Source organism: Scyliorhinus canicula, chromosome 2, assembly GCF_902713615.1.
Source record: "Scyliorhinus canicula chromosome 2, sScyCan1.1, whole genome shotgun sequence".
NCBI classification, from domain to species: Eukaryota; Metazoa; Chordata; class Chondrichthyes; order Carcharhiniformes; family Scyliorhinidae; genus Scyliorhinus; species Scyliorhinus canicula.
In genome coordinates, this window is record NC_052147.1 from 170,556,415 (window position 1) to 170,572,417 (window position 16,003).

The following is a 16,003-nucleotide window of genomic DNA, read 5'->3' on the forward strand; positions in this document are numbered from 1 at the left end:
TGGCGGATTCATTGCCAAGAATCCTACTTCCAGCAAATGGCATGCCTTAACCTCTGCACTCTCCACTGAGTGGGGGTGTCTTTAAGTAATTCCACCTCTCTTCATCGATAGTTAAACAATATTGTCAAATTTGTCCAAATCCAGATCAGTCCAAATGACAAATGAGGAATTATAGCTGAGATTGGTGTTCCATTCAACCAACCACCAGTCAGATGGACAAGTAATTTTGACTTTTCTAGATGGAATGCAAGTCAGGGTTGGCTGTGGTAATTGAACTTTTTACATTCATCTCATATTGAGATGAGATACTCTGGTGCAGTGTTCTTCAAAGTCGGGGGCGCTGACTGCGGGTGAGTCGTGGGCGGGTGTAGGGAGGGTCGAGGAGCCTGTTGTCCGCAACACTCCCGATCTCGCAAATCTCCGCGCAGTAGCCAACCTTTCATAACACCGACTGTAGGCAGCCACGAACATGTTAAAAAAAAAATTTGGCCGCATTGCACATGCACGCACGATGATCATGCGTGCCGATAATTGGGCACGCAAGCGCAGTGCAGCCGCTATTTTTTTAAACAGTTGCAGCTTTTTGTTTTACAAGTTCTGTAGTGGTTTTTATTCATTTATTAATTTCTTTTATTCATTTAATTTTTATTTTTTTCATTTATTTTATTCATTTTATTTATTTACTTTTTTTTACCAGGTCGGGGGGGTGGGGGGGGGGGGGGGGGGGTTATTTGATCAAATTTCACAGGAACAAAATTCTGAAATTTGGACAGATGGAGACTCCATACTTTCCGACACCAGAAGGCTTCACCTTCATCCAACAGGTTCCATTGGAGGAGCGTGTACGAGGGCCAAAGGGACCCAAAACCATTTCCTCCATTTTTGTCAGCAGCAAATAAGGTAAGAGAAAATGGTGGGTCGCTCAGGTCGGCTGGCGTAGGTCGCGAAGATCGGCCGGCATTTTTCGTGAAGGTCGGCCAGGTTGGGTCCCAAAGGTTGGCCAGTTGGTAAAAATGGGTCCCCTGAAAAAAAGTTTGAAGAAAACTGCTCTATTGGTCAGCCTGGTAGCTATTTGCAAAATTAATTAAAAGCATGAAAAGCATGGATTTGTAAGTGGAAGATCCCTTAAACTGAACTACAACTTACATTTATACACTGCCTTTAATATAATAAAACACCCCAAGGAGCTTAACAGGAGAGTCATCAGACAAAATGTGACACTGTGTGATTGAAAGAGACATTAATGCAAGTGACCAAAATCTTGCTCAAAGAATTGCTGCTTGGCCAGGCAGTGTAGCCTTATTATGAAGGTGACCCTAAGTGCCATGTGGTTCTATTCCATAAAGCTAGTTGGTGAAGGATAGAACTGGAACCAATTGTTATACACTTTTATATTTATTTACAGAATGACAAATTAAAAGTATACAACTCCTAACCCAACAACCGCAGTTTTAATTTAAAGCTATTTATAGGGATTCAGGTGAATTCCTAGTTAATGCCTCCACCTTAATACAGTTAAACATAATTAATACACAATTCTCTCTTAATCAAAATTAGAGTTAAAATGTACAACTACAGTTCCTAAACAATTTAAAATAAAAGTCTTTATATTCTGTACAAATAGAGATGCCCCCTCTAGGACACCGTACAATTTCTTTGTACCATATTTATGGGGGCGATTTACCGGTCGGGGCCTTCCCAAACGAGGGCGCGAAGTGGCCAGGAGATGCTGGGAGACTCCTCTTCCGGGATTTACCTGCCTCGCCACGCTTCGCGAGATCTGACGGGGTCTCGGGAGATTCCACAATTGGGATCCCACCCATTGCAGGCAGAATCGGTATTTGGCAAATCTGCATATTAGAGTGAGTAGCTAGTCTCACTCTAATATGCATTTGCCTGATCTACCCGAAGCGTTAGGGTCTAACCTTAGGCGAGCGCCGTTCAGTACTGGTCCCCACAAATGGGGACGAGGCGGAACAGCATTTGGGGAAGATCTCCGACGGGATCGGAGGTCCCCCGGGTGGTTGGCCTCTGGGCAGGGTGACACCTTGGCACTGCTGGTGCCATATGGTTACCTTGGTACTGTCAGCCTGGCAGTACCACCTGGGTGCCACCTGGCATAGCCAGGGTGCTCATATGGCATTACCATACTGGTAGGGTGGCAATGCCAAGGTGCTGGACTGGCATTTTGCCCATGCTGGGGATTGGATCCTGGGAGTGCCCTGCCTGTGTGTGGGGCAGCCTAAGGACCCCCATATAGGTGAGTTGGGGCTTTGGGGGTCATGTCAGGGGATTCGAGAGATTGGGGTACCAGTTAAAAATGGCATCTTGATCTTATCCGGAATTGAGGAGTGAGGTCTCTGGGCAGGGGAGGGAAAGGAGTTGTTACCCGTTGGGCCACCCAAAAAAACAGGGTGCCCTTAGATAGCGGGGTAATCCCCACTGCACAAGCACAGGGGACGACACCTTGATTCCCATCCAGAACTGGCTTTTTTTTTGGTTAGATCGCACCCATTATTTGTAAAGTAATCAGACAGTTGATGACTTGCACAAACTCATCTGATTTTAGAGATTCCCTTTCTCTTTAGCATCTCTTTAAGCCAGCAAGGTAAATCTCACTCTAATTTTTCATATTTTGTACACTATCCAACAATAAGTAATTATCTACATAACATTTAATGGGTATACCATTCTGGGTATACCAGACATGGGTATATCTTCAGTCTGCCCATTGTACAGAGTCTCATTCAAAATATTTGACAAATAGAATGCACTGTCTCCACAAGAGCCCATGTTTTAGCAGCTAAAATACTTTTAACAGCACTTTTTATGTTCTTATTTTTCCAAGTTAAAGGATAATATTTTACATTTTGATCCATAAGAAATATTATGAAACCAGCTGTACTAGAATACCCATCCAGATTTAATTTTGATATTTTACTTGCCCTTAACATATTCTCTACTTTAGGGTCTTTCAGTGTAATATTTTACCCCAATATATCAAAGTTAATCTGGTCTAGCCTGAGTGCCTAGCCAGTTCAACGCACCCATCAAGCTTCGCAATTGTTCTGCATCTTCTTTAGATATAACATTTTTGCCATAACTGCCGAGCTCTAGGGCAATATAACTGGCGGGTTACCCAAAGATGCGCTGGTGAACCCACCCAACGAATGCTTTCTGGTAAGAGTCGCATAGCAATTGCCTGGGAAGTGCAAACATCCAATGGGCAATTGCCCAGCACTGGGAACCATCCAAAAATACAATTTAAATCACAAACTTGGATAGATCCAAATGTCTCCCATCAAACCTTTAGTCGTTAGAAGAATTAAAACTACCGTCATCTTCTGGATAACTGTAGTTTTCTGTGGTGCGCTGTAACACTGACTGCAACAAGGACGGTAGTAATAGGAAGTTTATTTAATTAACTCTGCAGCTGTATGAAAACATTTGTGCTTTGCCCAAGGTGCTGGGGAAATCTGGCACTCTCCTGAACATGACGCTGGACATCACTCGCCCTCGCGTGCAATTGATGGTGCATCAATTTAATTAACTACAACTTTGAAGATGGAGTTCCGCATCAAGCCCGAATGCCTCCGCATCAGCCCGCAAACTCCGAACTCTACAGAACTTTTCAAACTCTGGCTGACTTGCCTCGAAGGGTTCCTGGCATCTACAACCACCCCCCCCACCGGGGCACAGAAGCTGCACGTCCTCCACTCCAGCGTGGGTATTGCCGCTTACTCAATAATCGAAGACGAAACAGACTATGATGAAGCTATACGGAAGCTAAAAGGACAATTCCTCAAACCGATCAACAGGGTATTCGCTCGACATCTGCTGGCCACCAGAAAGCAGGTCCCCGGTGAGTCTCTAGACCAATACGCCCGGGCCCTCTGTGCCCTGGGGAGAGGTTGCGCCTGTGAAGCGGTGTCCGCTACAGAGCACATGGAGCTACTCGTCAGAGAACGCTTACGTGGCTGGGATGCTGTCCCCGTGATCCGCCAGCGGATGCTGGAAAGAGACGAACTCAGTTTAACGGAGACACTGACTCTCTCCGCCTCCCTGGAGGTCGCAGATCAAAGCGCTCGCACCTATGACCCTGGCCAGGTCCGCCTCCTGGCACGCTTCCCACCAGCTACCCACCGCTCCCCGGCCTCCCTCAGGCTTGTGCCGCGGGGCGCCCCGATAAATCCGCGGGGCCCCGCTGCTACTTTTGTGGGTACGCTAAGCACCCTCGCTCGCGCTGCCCAGCCCGCTCCGCCCTCTGTAAGAGCTGCGGGAAGAAGGGCCACTACTCCACGGTCTGCCAGGCCAAAACGCTGGCTGCAGCGCTTCTGGAAGCTGCACAGCACTCTCCCCCCCTCCCCCAGGCCTCTGCAAACGGCCTGTGTGCCTCCCTCTCTCCTCCAGGGCCCCTCCAGCCGCTCCCGACTCGCGCCCCGCCGGCCGACATGCGCACCAACCCGGCCCCTCCAGGCCTCTGCCTGCCCGCCGCGCACGTTTCTCCCCCCCGCCCCCGGGCCCCGGCGCCCGACCGGCTCGCCTCTCCGGGCCTCCCTGGTCCCTGCCTGCCCGCAGCGGCCCTGCTTCCCTCGCTCCCGGACCCCGGCTCCCCCCCACCCCCGGGCCCCGGCGCCCGACCGGCTCGCCTCCCCGGGCCCCCCGGTCCCTGCCTGCCCGCAGCGCGACTCGGCTCCCCCCCCGCCCCCGGCCCCCCGCACCCGGCCCGCGCGCCTTACCTCCGCCCACAGCTGATGCACCTAGCCGGCGTCCTGGAGTCGGCTTCCGCATCCCCACAGCTGATGCACCTAGCCGGCGTCCTGGAGCCGGCTTCCGCATCCCCACAGCTGATGCACCTAGCCGGCGTCCTGGAGCCGGCTTCCGCATCCCCACAGCTGATGCCGGTCACTCACCTCTTGGAGCCGGCCTGCGCGCCTCTCCGCTCACAGCGCCGGCAACGCTAGCTCCGCCTCCAGCGGCCACGAGGGCTTCCTGGGCGCCGCCATCTTGGGGTGCCGACCCCACGTGCGGGTCCTGGGCGCCGCCATCTTGGGGCCCCTACCCCACGTGCGGGTCCTGGGCGCCGCCATCTTGGGGAACAGACCTCACCTGGGGATCCTGGCCACCGGCTTCCACATCTGCCACGCAAGGTCCCTCCAGCATGGAATCGGACAGCGACAACGGATTTTCTTCACGGCTCGCGGCCGTTCACCCCACATATGGATCCTGGCCACCGACTTCCACATCTGCCACGCAAGGTCCCTCCAGCATGGAATCGGACAGCGACGACGGATTTTCTCCACGGCTCGCGGCCGTTCAACTCGACCAGTCTCATCCACGCCACGCTCGCCAAAACGACTACGCTGATCCACCTCAACGGCCACAAGACGGACTGCCTGCTGGACTCCGGGAGCACGGAAAGCTTCGTTCACCCTGACACGGTAAGACGCTGCGCGCTCCCTGTCCATCCCGTAACACGCAAAATCGGTTTAGCCTCAGGTTCGCACTCCGTCCACATCACCGGGTGCTGCATCGCGGACCTCACGGTCCAAGGGAAGGTTTTTAAAAATTATAAATTCCTTGTCCTCCCTGACCTTTGCGCACCGGCACTCCTAGGACTGGACTTCCAGTGCAACCTGCAGAGCTTGACTTTTCAATTCGGCGGCCCTATACCCCCCCTCACTGTCTGCAGCCTTGCGTCCCTCAAAGTGGACCCTCCCTCCCTGTTTGCTAACCTCACCCCCGATTGCAAACCCGTCGCCACACGGAGCAGACGGTACAGCGCCCAGGACCGATCCTTCATCAGGTCCGAGGTCCAGAGGTTGCTGACGGAAGGGGTCATCGAGCCCAATGGGTTCCCAACTACGTGGACAAGGCCCGTCCCCTCATGCAAACCACGACCTTCCCGCCGTCGACGGAGGCCTGCCAGGCCTTTAGCCGCATCAAAGCGGACATCGCAAAGGCCACGATGCGTGCCATCGACGAGGCCCTCCCCTTCCAGGTCGCGAGCGACGCTTCAGAAGTAGCTCTGGCGGCCACCCTGAACCAAGCGGGCAGACCCGTGGCCTTCTTCTCCAGAACTCTCCAGGCTTCCGAACTCCGCCACCCATCTGTGGAAAAGGAAGCCCAGGCCATAGTCGAAGCCGTGCGACATTGGAGGCACTATTTGGCCGGCAGGAGGTTTACCCTCCTCACAGACCAACGGTCAGTAGCCTTCATGTTTGATAATGCACAAAGGGGCAAGATCAAAAATGACAAGATTTTACGGTGGCGGATCGAGTTGTTCACGTACAACTATGATATCTTGTATCGTCCTGGGAAGCTCAATGAGCCTCCTGATGCCCTGTCCCGCGGTACCTGCGCCAGCGCGCAGATAGACCGCCTCCGCTCCCTCCACGCAGACTCTGCCATCCAGGGGTGACCCGCCTACACCACTTCATTAAGGCCCGCAACCTGCCCTACTCCATCGAGGAAGTCAGGTCAGTAACCCGTGACTGCCACATCTGCGCCGAGTGCAAACCGCACTTCTACCGCCCCGAGCGCGCACACCTGATCAAAGCATCCCGCCCCTTCGAACGTCTTAGCATTGACTTCAAGGGGCCCCTTCCCTCTAACAACCGCAACATTTACTTCCTGGCGGTTATCGACGAACACTCCCGCTTCCCCTTCGCCATTCCCTGTCCCGACATGACCACATCGACCGTCATTAAGGCCCTACTCTCCATCTTCTCACTGTTCGGCTACCCCGCGTACATTCACAGCGATCGGGGGTCCTCATTTATGAGCGACGAGCTGCGTCAATTCCTGCTTGACAGGGGCATCGCCTCTAGCAGGACGACCAGCTATAACCCCCGGGGTAACGGACAGGTCGAGCGGGAGAATGGTACCATCTGGAAGACCATACTACTAGCCCTCCGGTCTAGAAATCTCCCTATTTCCCGATGGCAAGAGTTGCTCCCCGATGCACTGCACTCTATCCGCTCACTCCTCTGTACTGCAACTAATCAGACGCCTCATGAGCGTCTTCTTGTTTTCCCCAGGAAGTCGTCCTCCGGATCCCCTCTCCCGACGTGGCTGGTCACCCCCCGGACCCATCTTGCTCCGGAAGCATGTGCGGGTGCACAAGTCCGATCCGTTGGTGGAGCATGTCCAGTTACTCCACGCTAACCCGCAGTATGCGTATGTGGAGTACCCCGACGGTCGGCAGGACACGGTCTCCCTCCGGGACCTGGCACCCGCAGACCCCCCCTCCCCTTTTTCACCCCAGCACCCCACTCAGCTTCCCCATCCCTCATCCATGGCGTCTCCGCGGCCAGCTCAGGTGACGGAGACTACTCGAGGTCTATCGCTCCGGACTCCAGGACATCAGCAGGACCATCAGCCGATCCGACGACACCTCCTCCAGTACGGCGCTCGGCCAGGACGTCAAGGACCACCAAACGACTGATCGAATCCATCTAGAGTTCTACGGTCCCATGGACTTCCTTTTGTAAATATTGTTATGTCTGGGCCAGTGGCAAGCCCCCAAATTCGACAAGGGTACGGAGAGAAAATTATTCTCCCGACGGCTACTCATATAGTCATGTGACGACCCGGTCTAGATCCTCCCTGGTTAGTTTGGGCTCCCAGAGGTATGAGGTTTAACGGTGTACTCAGTGAGAACTATGTACAGACATGCGTGGACAAAAGCAATCAGCGATACAATAGTTTGTGTGAACTATGAAACACAGGTTGGACTCTTACAACTTTGTGCATAGCCGATTATGTGCACTTCTCCACCTTCTTCCAGCACGTGGTGGGAGGGAACACCAGAGAAGGCAAAAAAAACAACGTTCGCCATCCAAGCAGTCTATGAGGTGATGAAATCCCAGTATCGTGTGTTGGGCTTGCTTAGACGCCAAGAACGTGTGACAGCACCAACATGTGGAAGAGAGACTATTCTATAGCCCGTGTCCATTTTTCTGGACTCACGAGACACATTATCAACCGGTATGTTGTACAGACATGGAACCACTGCATCGGACTCCGATGGGGTCTGCATGAACATGGGTGTGGAGGGCCTGTGGTCAAGGCAAGGCAGCTGAATTGCCGCATCAGCTGTCAGTGATAGCTCAGTTTCTTACAAGAGGTGACAGCAATTGTGTACTTAGTGACTTGTGTTGGATGCTACGACATAGCTTCTTGGTTAGGGGCCTTGCTGTTGACCACCGCCTACTGGTCATGGCGATGTACGTGCAGTCTGGATCTGGACCATTTGGCCAGGTTCCATGAGCTAAGGCTGTGCGCATGTTCCGTAATGTGCCTTATTGCATTACAACAGTACACCTTGTACATTAGGTTCAAGTTGGGCTCCAACAGTGGGAATCATGGTCCTATTACACCTGGAAAAATGTCGCTGTGCAGACGAGGTGTAGACCATGGCAAAATGCCTGTGTCACACACATCAACCAGTATGTTGCTTGAAGACGTTTACCCAGGTACTCTGTCGTATTGAAATCAACAAGAAACCACACACGTCTGATTCTGATGAAACAGTCGCAACTTTATTAGTCAAATGGCTAAAGCATGCAAATTTATTTAACATTGACGACACTACTGCTGTCTATCTGCCCAAGACATAGATAATAGAGACATCGAAGATAGGAGCAGGAGGAGGCCTTTTGGCCCTTCAAGCCTGCTCCGCCATTCATTACGATCATGACTGATCATCCAATTCAAAAGCCTAATCCTGCTTTCGCCCCATAGCCTTTGATCCCATTCTCCCCAAGTGCTATATTCAGCTGCCTCTTGAATATATTCAAAATTTTAGTATCAATTACTTCCTGTGGTTATGAATTCCACAGGCTCACCACTCTTTGTGTGAAGAAGTGTCTCCTTATCTCTGTCCGAAATGGTTTACCCTGAATCTTCAGGCTGTGACCCCTGCTTCTGGACACACCTATCATTGGTAACATCTTCCCTGCATCTACCCTGTCTAGTCCTATTAGAATGTTATAAGTTTCTATGAGATCCCCCTTCATTCTTCTGAACTTCAACAAGAACAATCCCAACCTAGTCAATCTCTCCTCATATGGCAGTCCCGCCATTCCGGGAATCAGTCTGGTAAACCTTTGATGCAGTCCCTCGAGAGCAAGAACATCCTTCCTCAGAGAAGGAGACCAAAACTGCACACAATACTCCAAGTGTGGCCTCACCAAGGCACTGTACAATTGCAGCAACACATCCCTGCTTCTATACTTGAAACCTCTTGCAATGAAGGCCAACACACCATTAGCCTTCTTTACCACCTGCTGCACCTGCATGCTTACCTTCAGCAAATGGTGCACAAGGACACCCAGGTCCCACTGAACACTCCCCTCTCTCAATTTACAACCATTCAGGTAGTAATCTGCCTTCCTCGCAGCAAGTGATCCTTAAACAACTCCCACATTACTGTTATGAATTTCCCCAAGAATAACTCTTCCCACTTTACGCTCCTCAGTTCCTGTCCAATCGCAGTATAATTTCCCCTCACCCAATTAAATACCTTCCCATACTGTCTATTCCTATCCATCTCCATGACTATGGTAAAGGTCAAGGAGTTGTGGTCACTGTCAACAAAAGGCTCTTCCACCAAGACATCTGACATCCAGACTGACTCAGTAGACAAACCCTCCTCGACTACCTCCTTTTCTGCAGCTGTGATGCACTCCCTAATTAACAGTGCCACTCCCCCTCCTCTTTGACCTCCCTCCCTATTCTTCTTAAAACATCTAAACCGCGGAACATCCAACAAACATTCCTGCCCCTGTGAAATCCATGTCTCCGTAATGACCACAACATCGTAGTACCAAGTACTAATCCATGCTCTAAGTTCATCTCCCTTATTCCTGGCACTCCTTGCATTGAAACAGACACACTTTAACCCATTCCACTGATTGCAACTTTGCCCTATCAACTGTCTATCCTTCCTCACAGACTCGCTGCATACTATTTCTGCCTGCTTAACAGCTACCCTATCGTCTGATCCATAGCTCTGGTTCCCGTCCCCCTGCCAAAATAGTTTAAGTCCTCCCAAGAGCTCTAGCAAACCTCCCACCCAGGATTTTGGTGCCCCTCCAGTTTAGGTGCAATCCATCCTTCATGTATAGGTCCCACCTTCCCCAGATGGTATCCCAATGATCCACATATCTGAAGCCTTCCCTCCTACACCAGCCATGTGTTCAGTTGAAATCGCTCTCTGTTCCTTGCCTCACTTGCATGTGGCACCGGTAGCAATCTGGAGATTACTACTCTGCTTGTCTTGCTCTTTAGCTTCCACCCTAACCCCCTTAAAATCACTTTTAGATCCTCATCCCTTTTCTTAGCTATGTCATTGGTGCCTATGCGCACCACGACTTCTGGTTGCTCCCCCTCCCCCTTAATAATCCTGTAGATTCGATCCGAGACAATCCTGACCCTGGCACCCAGTAAGCAACATACCTTCTGGGAGTCTCGTTCGCGACCACAGAATCTCCTATCCGTTCCCTTACCCAATAGTCTCCACTATTGCTTTTCTATTCTCTCCCTTCCCTTCTGAGCCACAGAGCTAGGCTCAGTGCCAGAGACCTGGCCGTGAGGGCCTTCCCCCGGTGGGTCATCCCCCCCCCAACAGCATCCAAAACGTGTTTTGAAGGGGAACGGCCACGAGGGAACACTGCACTGTCTGCCCATTCCTTTTCATTCCCCTGACTGTAACCCAGCTACTCTTGTCCTGCATCTTGGGTGTGGCTAACTCCCTGTAACACCTCTCTATCAACCCCTCTTCCTCCCAGATGATCCGAAGTTCATCCAGCTCCAGTTCCCTAACACGGTCTCTGAGGAGCTGGAGTTGGGTGCACTTCCCGCAGGTGTCGTCAGTGGGGCCACCAGTGGTGTCCCTCACCACCCACCTCCTACAGGAGGAGCATGCAATTGCCCTAGCCTCCATCCCCTCTGTTCTGAATTCCCAAAGAGATTTAAAAGGAAAAATAAAAGATTGAACAAGAGAAGGAAGAAGAAAAAGAAGAGGAAGCAAACAGAGAAACTGGCGGAATTGGAAGTGACTTGATAAAAACAAATTGGTGAACAGAGTATCCTGAATTATAAAGCTGGAAAGCTGGTCTCCGTAATGATGACCAAGGCAACTACAATTAGTTGTTTTCACAACCCATCTGGCTGATGAATGTCCTTTAGGGAACGGAATCTGCCATCCTTACCTGGTCTGACCTTCATGTGACTCCAGTAGCATGGCAATATTAGCACAGGGCTAAATCGTTGGCTTTGAAAGCAGACCAAGGCAGGCCAGCAGCACGGTTCAATTCCCGTATCAGCCTCCCTGAACAGGCGCTGGAATGTGGCGTCTAGCGGCTTTTCACAGTAACTTCATTTGAAACCTACTTGTGACAATAAGAGATTTTCATTTCATATGTGGTTGATTCTTAATTGCTCTCTGAAATGGCCTACTCAGCCAATCAATTCAAGGAAAATTAGCGATGGGCAACAAATTCTGTCTTTGGCAGCGACGCCCAGATCCCAGGAAAGAATAATAATAATCTACTTTTGAAGGTGCTAATGGGCACACTTCACTGGCTGTGTCCCGCCGGAATTCGGACCGGATGTGGCCGGTAGTTCTCGGGAGAAGCCTCTCCTGGGATTCCCGACGGTAGTTAGGCCTTGCAAGACCTAACGAGATATCGCAATCTGGATCCCACTATTTTTAACTAAAAATAAATACAGAGTCCATTCTGGGTGGGAATCGAGAGGGTCATAGCCCTGGGAAGGACACGCTATCTCACGGCACACTGTTTTTTTCTTTCAACCCCCAGTGGGGAACGCCCTGCCAGGGCTACGACCCCTCGATTCCCGTCCAGAATGGACTCTGTATTTTGTTTTAGTTAAATCGCGCTCAATGTATCTATTTTGAACAGACTACCAACATTTAATGTGGAAAATGTGGAATTTGATATGCACAGATTCTTCATTTCAATATCACTGAACAATAATTTTCAGGCAATAGTAACCCAGTCAACAGGACTTATAAAGTTAAGAAAGATTGGTTCAGGTTGCAACAGGAACATAATGCACATCCTATAAATCTATGGGGTGGTCAGAGGTAAACAAGCATTGTCAAGGACCAACGGTCATATGCTGACGTAGCTCAAAATAATTTTAAGGAGAAACTGCTGCACTCGGACATCTGCTATTTCTAAATAGCCGGTTGTAGTGAATATTAACCCAATCCGTGTGTTCAATGAAGAAACTATATAATTACAGGTTAACTCGGGTATGAAGAAAAAAAAAGAAAAAAAAATCAAAAAATGATCTATTGAATATCCAGCCCATCAGCATCTGAATAAAGAAAAGAAAGGTTAACATTTTGGATGAAGACCCGTATTCAGAATTTACACAGATAAACAAAGTTCTACTGTGGTGTTGTATAAATCAAAGGGTGGGGCTGGCAGCATGTGGAGTGAAAGAGAGCAGGTAATGTGCAAAAGGTAAGGAACTCAGTTAATGGAAGGCAGTTAATGGATTTAGTGGCTTGCAAACAGGATTTGAAAGGTGGTGGATGATTTGGAAAGATCATCCCAGTGACACAGTGAAAGGGCAGCAACACAGGGGCAAGAACCCCTCTGCCTCCCTCCTTGAGCCGACCAGACCCCACCACTGACCTCTGACCCCCTGACATCCGACTCACTCTAAAGTCTAATCCCTCACCACCCCAATGTTCAACCCCCTGATATCCCACACCCCAATGTTCCACCTCCCCAATCCCACCCTGATGTCCAAAAACCCCAACCCCACCCGACCCTCTGATTTCCCCACCCTACAAATTCCCCACTTACCCGAGGTACTTAGCTTCCCCTGACCTGTCAATTTCAATTGGACCTTTAAACCTGCCATGAAAATGTCAAATATTGTATTCACCATTGTTCATGTACAGGTCCCACCTTCCCCAGAAGGTATCCCAATGATCCACATATCTGAAGCCTTCCCTCCTACACCAGCCCTGTAGCCATGTGTTCAGTTGAAATCGCTCTCTGTTCCTTGCCTCACTTGCATGTGGCACCGGTAGCAATCTGCAGATGACTACTCTGCTTGTCTTGCTCTTTAGCTTCCACCCTAACCCCCTTAAAATCATATTGTATTCACCAGATGCCTCTACTTGTCAGCGGCAGGTGGGAGTCAGGATTTGCACTGTGGGAGGGAGGGGGGGCTGCCGGCGGACTTTGTGATCATGCCGCCTGTTCAAAATGGTGGCCCTATACCAGGATTCCAACGCAATCCGGCAAGCTCTCCACCATATATACATTTGCAAAGTTAGGAGTGAGACTCGCACCTGAGCATTGCTCCCACTGGCAGCGTGAACCTACTGCGATTCTCCAATAGCAGGAGCACGTAAAATCCCGAACAGAGAATACCCAGCTGGAGTCTCAGTGAGGATTCTTCAACCTGATTTGTTGAAGAGCCTAACTGATTTTTGCCTTGTTCACGGATATTCTGTTGAAGCCACCATACTGGGTCAGAATGAGCAAAACTCTGCTCAAAATCACGCAAAGACAAATTGTAGCCATCTGGCAACAAGGTAAACGACCATAGAAAGCATCCTATTGTGCATCTATAAAAGTTGGTGAGAGTTAATGTGGACATGCCGACTTTCCTTAGTTTCCTGAGGAAGTATAGGCACTGTTGTGCTTTCTTGGTGGTAGCGTCACGTGGGTGGACCTTGACAGATTTTTGGAGATGTGTACTCTTAGGAATTTGAAACTACTAACCATATGCACCTCGGCCCCGTTGATGCTGACAGGGGTCTGTACAATACTTTGCTTCCTGAAGTCAATGACCAGCTCTTTAGTTTTGCTGGCATTGAGGGAGAGATTGTTTTCACTGCACCACTCCACTAGGCTCTCCTGTATTCTGACTCGTCATTATTCGAGATCCAGCCCACTATGGTCATATCAGTCAGAAAACTTGTAGACTCTGAATATTGTATGCAATTTTTGTCTCCATAATTAAGGAAGGATATGCATGCACTGGATTATTGACCCCTCTGATGAAAAGAAATGTCCTATGGTGAGAGGCTGAGTAAATTGGATCTATATTCTCTGGAGTTTAGAAGGATGAGAGGTGTCATTGAAACATTCAAGATTCTAAAGGGGCTTGCCAGGGCAGATTGTTTGTCGTAGCTGGGGAATTTAGGACATGTGGCACAGTTTCAGGGTAAGAAGAAGATTTAGGGTCTGAGATGAGGAGAAACCTCTTCACTCAAAGAGTTATAAATTTTTGCAATTCTCTATCCCAAGCATCATTGAATTTATTTAGGATTGGGATAAATGTACAGAATTTTAAGGGTTAATGCTATGTCCAAATCAACTAGATGGAGCTAAATGCAAAGATATATAAGGTTCCGATGCTAAGCCTTCTGGGTGCGTGGTTGAGGAGAAGACTAGAAAACAGACTGTAGGAAAGATAGTGTGAGTGAGAGCAGATCATAGTTATTGTATTAGTGTAGAGATTAGTAGGAGATGAATGTAGATTGTATGTTTATTATCAACTGTTTATTATATAGAAGTAAGTGTATTTCTCCTCACAGGCACGGCAGACGTTTGTAGATTATGCCTGTTCAAGTTGTTTACATATCCTTTGATCTGCCATCAATCAGGTTGTATGTCCATCAATCAAACTTCATCACCTGATTCCACACCAAATTTGACCACCCCATGCAAGGCTATTTATTATCTTGGCTTGTAGTCCAACAGCCATCGAATGCAGTAAGAAAAAGGACTTTGAAATAATGTTTTTGAAAGACAACATTTATTTTAGTAGTTTAGCTTAGAAAGGGAAACAGAAACGTATGTAGTCCAAACACCAGATGGCCAATATGGACAATAAAGTCTTGGGAAACTATGTCACTACTGATTATTATTGATGAATTAATCAAAGTACAGTCACAGCTAGGATTAGATCAATGTTTACAAAGTAAAATTAAATGCAAAATAACTTTAAATATTCAATATAGGCCGAAAATCAAGAGCAAAGGAGAAATAAGATGCAAAAATAAAAAATTGCAAAAAGTTAGTGGCTGCAGGCTTCAAGCCTCCTAAAACTCTTTCAAAAAGTTAGCAGAGATAAAAAGACCCAAATGGACTTCTATTGTGCAGAAAAACTTTATGGCCCTTATGATTTTGAGGTTAGTGGCAAAGGAAAGGTACTGGTATGGCAACTGCTCCACCTCCTGCTGCCTGGGGAAAGCGGGCAGGATAATCAAAGACTCCTCACACCCGGTTTACTCATTCTTCCAACTTCTTCCATCGGGCAGGAGATACAAAAGTCTGAGAACACACACAAACAGACTCAAAAGCAGCTTCTTCCCCACTGTCACCAGACTCCTAAATGACCCTCTTATGGACTGACCTGATTAACAATACACCCCTGTATGCTTCACCCAATGCCAGTGTGTATGTAGTTACATTGTGTACCTTGTCTTGCGCTATTATGTATTTTCCTTTATTTCCTTTTCTTTTCATATAATTATTGATCTGTTCAGCTGCTCGCAGAAAAATACTTTTCACTGTACCTCGGTACACGTGACAATAAACAAAATCCAAATCCAATCCGAGTGTGGTCTCACCAAAGGCAGGTGTAATTGTGCCAAGACATATTTATGCTTGCAATAAAATGCTTGCAAAGAAAACGGCGAATGCCGTTGAATATTGGGGTCTTTCTCCGCACTGCAGGTGCCAAGAAACCCTGTTCAACGTGCCTGAAACTGACTCTGTTTTCTTCCGGTTGAATTGTGCCCTTAGAATTTTTCTGGACTGAGGAATCCCACACTTACAATTTTTCTGGAATGGGACACTAAAGACACTGGCCATATCGGCTCCTCAGATATCTTGCCACCATTTTTGAAGGGTACTCAGATCCCAAAGTTAGGTTGAGGGTCCACCCCCCCCCCCCTCCCCCCCCCCCCCCCCCCCCCCCCCCCCCCCCCCCCCACCCACAT

At 49.1% G+C, this 16,003-nt stretch overlaps 1 protein-coding gene across 1 annotated transcript in view; it reads right to left on the bottom strand.

Moving 5' to 3' along the window:
* kcnh3 (potassium voltage-gated channel, subfamily H (eag-related), member 3) overlaps nt 1-16,003 on the bottom strand; it is a 1,115,372-nt gene that overhangs the window by 588,520 nt on the left and 510,849 nt on the right. The gene's annotated exons all lie outside the window — the stretch shown is intronic.